Below are 8,795 nucleotides of genomic sequence, written 5' to 3'. Positions count from 1 at the left end.
GGAGATCTAGAACATCCTGGCTAACATGGTGAAACCCCATCTGTACTAAAAATACAAAAAATTAGCTGGGCATAGTGGCATATGACTGTACTCCCAGCTACTCCGGAGACTGAGGCAGGAGAATCGCTTGAACTTGGAAGGAGGAGGTTGCAGTGAGCCAAGATCATGACATTGAAAAAAAAAATGCTCAAAATAATTCTAAACATGGAAATGAAAGTTGGTATTTACTATCATAATTACACATGAAGGTAAGAAACACACAGATCTCATGAAACAATTACACAAAGGAGGAAGAGAAAAAACTCAATAGCAATATGACAGAATTTCACCAAAAAACAAAGATAAACAGAGGAAAAAGACAAAAAGATTCACAAAACAACTAGACAAAAATCAACATTATAACAGAAACAAAACCTCATATGCTAATATTAAGCTTGGACATAAATGTATTAAATGTTTCACATAAAATATACAATTTGGTGGAATGAATTTTTAAAACATGAAGTCATTATATACTGCTTACGAGAAACTCATTTATCTGGTAAAAATGCTTATTGAATGCATTTTTACCTGCAATGCTTATTGCAGGTAAAGAGGTGAGAAAAGATATTTCACATAAATGAAAAACAGAAGCAAGCTGGAGTATGTACTTATATTGGATAAATATATCAAATCAAAGACAGTAAAAAACACAAGATCATTTTGTAATGATAAATGGATCAATATGACAAGAGAATATAACAATTCTAAATATTCTAATATATGCACCCAACATCAGAGCACCCAGATTCATAAAGCAAATATTACTAGAGCTAAAGGAAAATATGAATAATCATAAAATAATAATGGGGGCTTTGATACCCATCTCACAGTACTAGATAGAATATTGAGACAGAAAATGAACAAAGAAAAACTGGACTTAAACCAGACTTTAGAATAAATGGACCTAACAGACAGAACATTCTATCCAACAACCATAGAATATACATTCTTCTCATCAGTACATGGAATATTCTCCAAGATACAGCTTATGTTAGGTCATAAAAGAAGTCTCAATTTTTTTTTAAATAAAATTATATCAAGTATCTTCTCAGACCACGGAATAAAACTAGATATTGACACGAAAAGGAGCTATTGAAGCTGTACAAAAACTTGAAAATTAAACAACATGATGTGGAACAATCTTTAGAGCAACAAAAGTAAGATGAAAATTTTAAATTTTGAAATGAATGAAAATCAAAACACAACATACGAAAACCTTTTTTGATACTGCAAAAACAATGCTAGGGGAAAAGTTTACATTGTTAAATGCCCACATAAAAAAAGAAATATTACAAATTAACGTCATATCAGTATTCAAAGAACAAGGAAAAAATAAACCCAAAGCTGGCTACAAAAAGATATAGCAAAGATCAGGGCAGAACTAAACGAAATTGAGAAACACACACACACACACACACACACACACAAAATACAATGGATAGAGAAAATAATAAGTTGGTTTTTAGAAAGATAAAGAAAATTGATTAATTGCCAGTTCGACTAATGAAGAAGTAAGAAGATCCAAATAAACATAATCAGAAATGAAAAAGAAGACAGTACAACTGATACCAAAGAAATACAAAAGATTATCAGAGGCCACTATGAAATACTGTGAACTGTATGCTCACAAACTATAAAATCAAGAGGAAATGAGTAAATTGCTGGAAAACAACCTCTGAAAATTGAACCAGGAAGAAAGAGAAATTCTGAGTAAAGCATTAATGAATAGTTAGAGTAAATCAACAATACAAAATTTTCTAAAAAAAGAAAAGACCAGGACAACAGAGATTCAAAGCCAAATTCTATCAAATGTATAAAAAGGAATGGGTAGCAATCCTCCTGAAACTTTTGCAAAAAGTTTAGGAGGAAGGATACCTCCATAATTCATTCTATGAAGATCTCATAGAATAAATTGTCTGAATAACAAAGTCAGGCAAGGAAATAACAAAAAAAAAAAAAAAAAGGAAATTATAGAACAATATCCCTATTGAAAATAGATGCAAAATTTTTGTACAAGTGCTAACAAACTAAATCCAACAGCACAATAAAAAGATAATACACCATGATCAACTTGGAATTTTTTTTCCCAGGAATGCAAGGATGGTTTAACATATACAAATTAAAAATATGATTAATCATATTAACATAATTAAGGTTAAAAACATATGATTATTTCAATAGATACAGAAATAGCATTTGATAAAACTGAGATTCTTTCATAATGAAAACCCCCAAAAACTAGGTATAGAAAAAATATACCTCAAAATAATGAAGGCTATATACAACAAACCCACAGCTGACATCATACTGGAAGGGGAAAAATAAAAGCATTCCTTATAAGAATTGGTACAACACAAGGATGCCCACTTTCACCATTCCTATTCAAAATAGTAATGGAAGTCCTAGCCAGAGTAATCACTCAAGAAAAGGCAATAAAAGGCATCCATATTGGAAAAGAGGAAGTCAAATCATGTTTGCTAATAAAATAATCTTATACTTAGAAAACCCTAAAGACTCCTCCAGAAAATTTTTAAATTTCTGAAAGGCATTCAATTCCTGGATACAAAAAACAATGTTCACAAATCAGTAGCATTTCCATACATTAATAATGATCAAGGTGAGAATTAAATCAAGAAATCAATTCGATTTACAATAGCTACAAAAAAAAAAAAAAAAAGCCTAACAAGGAAGTGAAAGATATGTATAAGAAAAATCTGTAGAATACTGACAAAATAAATTTTAATTAACTCGAAGAAATGGAAAAACATCCCATGCTCATGGATCAGAAGACTTAATATAGTTAAATGACCAAACAGCTCAAGGTACACCAGGTTTTCAGTTGGGAGAAAAGAAAAACAGTTGAAAGAAAGGAAAATGTGGGGGGTTGTGAATTATTATCTATGATACTGTAAGTGTGGATACATGACACAATGCATTTATTAAAATTCCTAGAATTGGAGCATAAAGAGTGAAACTCAAGTTTGAATTTTAATATATACAATATTTTTAAAAAGGAAAAACATTTGCAATAAGAGGATCCAGGATAAAATAAAGAATGTGAAAAAACGATCTAATTGTATTAAAATTTCATGAAATAACCTTAATGAAGTGGTGTGGGGCAGGGTGTTGGCCTGAGTAACTTGGGAAATGAGTGAAGACTATGACACTTAGAAAAAAAATGAATTAGACATGACCTCTGTATTCTAGTTTATATTTTTTCTATGACAGTGTACATGAACAGTCATAACACTACTGTATATAGTGAACAATTCAGTAAATGGATGGTAAATGGAGAGAGCCAGGTTTTTCTCTTTTGAAGTTGAAGATTGCAAATAAACAGGAGGAGAAAGATAGAATGTTCCTTGTGGTAATAGATTAGAATTTAGATCATCAATATGAACTTATGTGTAGCTTAATATAAATACAGATACATATAAAATATGTATAATTTTTTGTATATACCGAGTTTAGTATTCCTTTCTCATCACATATAATATTCCTTTCTCTGTCAGCTGACAAAGGTTAGAAGCAAGGATATCCCAGTAGCTGTAAGCACAGATGGCAGTCAGATCTTGTCTCATAATATCATTGTATACTAAAAGGAACTGTGACTTTCTGGATAAATGGTTGATTCTAAGACTGGGTCAAGAAATATACAAGAGAGCCTGGTGCATTCTGTAGTGCCAGAAAGTAGTGATTTGCTACACACACACACACACACACACACACACACACACACACACTCTCATAGTGCTTTGTCAAAGGGTCACTGAGGCTAACTGCAAAAATTTCCATTGAAGAAAGTTAGAAAACAGAACAACAAAATTAAGTATTAGATTATAACCAAAAATATAGAACATATTCATTATTTCATACTGATATAAAAGAACAAATAAACAGATGTAGGTTTGTGAAGTGATGTCAACAAAATGGTGCAAAAGAAGATCTCTAAGCATCACTCCCCCCAAAAAAGAAACAACTGGAACTATATCAAGACAAGAATACCACCTAGCATTCACTAGAGCTCAAGGGAGAAGCAAAGACACCTCTGTTCCCACAGAATTAAAAAGAGTCATTACTAGTCACACGAATGTTCATTTCAAACTGTGCCACCCTTTCCCCAGGCCAGCCTAATGCCATTTACACATGATTTAAGTAGACCCATGTTTTCGAGATGGCAGGAGGGAATTGGAAGTAGATGTTTAATCTTTCCATTGGTCTTAGAATCTTTGTGGGAAGCCCATTCTAGTCCTATCCTACGGGAATTACTGAGAGTGTCAGGAGGACTGAACCAACTGGAGTGAATGCACGACAAAGAGCAGGCACTAATCATAGCAATAAGCATGTGAATCTCAGCAGCTACTCTGCCCTCTGGTCAATGGGGATACCACATTGAAGAGATTGGCCAGTTCTGTAGTGTATCAGGAAGCACAATCCATGGCAAGAACCAAATCCTTGGACAGATTTTCCACAAAGCCCAGATGTTTGTGGTAAGCCTTCTACTGACCAAGAATAAGCTGAAAGATCAGTATTAAAATACAGTGCCTACTTAAGTCACCCAGGATCAGAAAACAATGGCAGGGCAGTAAGTTCCAGTGCAACATTTTAGTTCCACTGTTCAGAGTAAGTCTTCCCAGAATTAAAAGGAACAACAAGTCAGCATTTAAATCTCAATATTAATTATTAAAGATCTAACATCACAAAAGAACACCTAAAAAATCTGGAGGAGATGTCTGTCTCTTCAAATGCACAAGAATTGGTGCAAAAATGCACACATGGAAAAAATCCAGGGCCATATGACACCAAAAAAAATAAACCAATGAAGCTCCAGCAATGGACCCAAAAGAATTGAAAATCTGTAAAATGTCAGAGAGATAATGCAGAATAATCCACTTAATGAATTTTAGCAAACTGCACATAAAAATATAAGAACAGAAAACAAAAGAAAATTTAAAACACAATTCAAGAATAAAATAACATATTTGACAAGTAGAAACAATTTTTAAAAATCCAAGAAATAAATAATACAATAGATAAATTGAAAAACTCATTAGAAGATTTCAATAGCAGAAGTGATCAGACAGAGGAAAAAAATGAGCTTGAAGACAGAATATGAACAATTACAATGGCAGATATGATAAGATCTGCTGTCACTGGGGAGGGAATGTCTTGGGTCCAAAATCTGTGGCTCACATTGCCAAGCTGGAAAAGGTAAAGGATAAATAATTTGCCATTAAACTGGGTTAAATGTGCACTGTTGAGTTTTCTATATAAAAAATTCACATAAAAAATAAGCCTGTATAGACCAACAACAAGTAATGAGATCGAAGCAGTGACAAAACATATGCTATCAAAGAAAAGCCCAGAACATGACTGGCTTACTACTGAATTCTACCAAACATTTAAAGAAGAACTAATACTAGATTCTACTCAAACTGTTTCAAAAGATTGCAAAGAAAAGGTTATTTCCAAACTCATTTTATGAACCCAGAATTACCATTATAACAAAATCAGGCAAGCACACAACAAAAGGAGAAAACATCAGGCCAATATCCCTTAAAAACATAGAGGCAAAAATCCTCAAGAAAATACTAGCAAATTGAATTCAATGTTACATTAAAAAGTTTATCAATCATGATCAAGTAGGATGAATCTCAAGGATACAAAGAAAGGTGGTTCAACATATACAAATAAACATGATATATCATATAAACAAAATCAAGAAAATAAGTCTTATGCTTATTTAAATATATTTTTAAAGCATTTAATAAAATTTAGCATCCATCATGATAAAAGTTCTCAAAACTCTGGATATAGAAGGCATATAGTTCAAAGCAATATAGACCGTATATGACAAACTCACAATTAATATAATACTGAATGAAGAAAAATAGAAGGCCTTTCCTCTAATATCTAGAACAAGACAAGGATGCTTACTTTACTTATGTTATTTAACATAGTACTGGAAGTCCTAACCAGAGCAATTTGAAAAGATAAAGGAATAAATGTTATCCAATCTGGAAAGAAAAAGTTAAATTATTATTGTTACAGATTACATGATTCTATATTTAGAAAAACCTGAAGGCTCAACTAAAAAAACTATTAGAATTGATAAATTCAGTGACATTATGAGATACAAAATCAATATACAAAAGTCAATATATTTTCTATACACCAACAGCAAACTATCTGAAAAAAAATCAAGAAGCAATCCACCTTACAATAACTACAAAATAAATACCTAGGAATAAATTTGACAGAAGAAGTAAAACATCTCTACAATGTAAACTATAAAATGTTGATGAGAGAAATTGAAGAAGACACAAAAATGGGAAGATATCCCATGCTCATGGATTGAAATGATTAATATTGTTAAAATATCCAGACACTCCCACCAGATCGATGACTAGAAGCAGCTAGTTTGTACTGTTCTTGTGGAGAGGAGATAGAGTATTGAGAAAACATTAGCTCTTCAAATGGATTGTTCAGGGGGCCATGATGGGATTCATCATGCAAGCAATGACAACCCATAGAGAGCAGAGAAGAGCAAGGCAGGACAGTCACCCCCTTGGACTGGCACAGAGTCAAGGGTGGCTCCCCACTGCTGGGAAAGTTTGAGTAAATGAGAGTTCCCAAGGACTCAAACTTCTGCCATGGATCTTTGCAGTCCTAGTGACAGAAGATCTCCCCTAACCATCCCCTTCACTGGAGCCTCCACACTGACAGGTAGAGTTGCATGCAGTATGGGCAGAGCCACCACTCAGGGCCACACAGAGCCCCAAAGGCCTTGGATTCCTGAGCACCTCAGCACCAGCTGCTATAGCTCTGCCAAAAGGAAGGACAGGCTATGTTGTGTGCCCCCAGAATAGGGACCTCATCTACAGTGCTGAAGAGTGAATGGACTATAGTCCTTGCCCCCATTGCACCTTGCTAGAAAAAAAACACTGGTCTGGGACTCCAGCACAGTTTCCCCATCCCTTTTTAGCACTCAAGCTGATCACAGTTCTGCATTTCTCTAGGATGGAGCTCCCAGAGGTAACTGACATGCCCACAGCTTCTGCTGCTGCCATAACCCTTGCCCGTACTGCCCTCAGGCTGGGGAGGGAGCAAAGAGCTCAAGGACTGTTGCAGACCTCCAGCATTCCACAGCTGCCTTATAGAAAAACCACCAGACAATTTCCCATGTGAATCTCTGCCCCTGCTACTTCTTACTGGGCAGGGCCTCCTGACCTGGGCCCCTGGTACAGCCACCCTACCAACACCTGAACACTTTGGTTGATGGTGGCTCTGCATTTCTCTGGGGCAGAGTTCCCAGAGACAGTCAACAGACCCTCTGTCATTTCTGCTCCAGCAGTACTGTCCTTGTTACTCTTGACCAGAGGAAAGAAAAAAGAGCCTGCTCATTTTACTTGCACCTCCAGCACACCACAGCTGCCATACAAAGAGAAGCCCAATGTCTCCTCCCTTTGATCCTCCAACCCCCTGCTGTTGACCAGGGAGGGTCTCCACCTTGGGCTTACAGCAAAGCCATCCCACCCCCAGCTGAACATTCCTATTGGCAGCAGCTCTGTTTCGCTCCAAGGTGGAATTTCCAGAGGCAACTGACAGCTCCTCTATCACTGCCACTGCAATGGTGCCTGCTCTTTTTGCCACCAGGCTGGAGAAGGAATGAAGATGCTGAGTGCTTTACTCGTACCTCCAGCATGTCACAGCTGCCCTATGGAGAAGAGACCACACTGTCTTCCCTGCAAGCCCCTCTCCCCACTGTTCACCAGGCAGTTCCCCCTGGCTTGGGCCCTTTTGGCAGCTACCCCACCCCAAACTGATCATTCTGATTGGCAGTGGCTCTGCATTACTATGGGATGGAGCTCCCAGAGATAAGTGACAAGCCTTCAACCATTGCTACTGTCAGCATCCCCACCCCTGCTACCCCCAAGCTGAGAAGAGAACAAAATGCCAGAGCTTACGCAAGGGCTATGGTGCACAGGCTGGAGTGACAAGCTGAGATCTTTGGCTAGCATTTGATTAAAAGAGGAGCTCACATTCTCAGAGCACTGAGAGAGCACAGCTGCAAACATGAAGAAATACAAAGGAGCCATGCATCTGAGTAAGACCCTACTTACTGGCCATTATGCCTAAGCACCATCTACTAGATTGCAGCTCAAACAACAACACCAAATATACCTTGCTAATGAAAATAAGGGCAAGAATTCAGTTACAAATAAAAAAGTCTCTGCACAAAGTCTCAGCCCTCTGAAAACATCCAGAAATGAAGCCAACAGAGTATACCCAAATTACACCACGCTTAAAGGAACATCTGCCCACACAGATGAGAAAGAACCAGTGCAAGAACCCTAACAACCCTAAAAGACAGAGTGTCTTCTTACCTCCAAATGACTTCACTAGCTTCCCAGAAATGGTTCTTAACCAGAGTGAAATGGTTGAAATAAGAGACATAGAATTCAGATTCTAGATGTCAATATACATTATCAAGATTCAATACAAAATTGAATCCCAACACAAGGAATTTAAGGGATACAGTAAAGTGATTTCATTTTACTAAATCATTATCAGCAAAATAAAATATCCATTTTAAGTATGAGCCAAATTGATTACTATCCATTTTAAGTATGAGCCAATTGATTATAGAAGTAAAAAACTCACTACAAGACTTCATAACACAATCAGAAGTATTAATAGAAGTATAGACCAAGCTGAGGAAAGAAGCTCAGAGGTGAAAGATTCATTGTTCA

Source organism: Mandrillus leucophaeus, unplaced genomic scaffold, assembly GCF_000951045.1.
Source record: "Mandrillus leucophaeus isolate KB7577 unplaced genomic scaffold, Mleu.le_1.0 Scaffold45, whole genome shotgun sequence".
Taxonomy (NCBI): domain Eukaryota; kingdom Metazoa; phylum Chordata; class Mammalia; order Primates; family Cercopithecidae; genus Mandrillus; species Mandrillus leucophaeus.
This window is presented reverse-complemented; position numbering follows the sequence as displayed.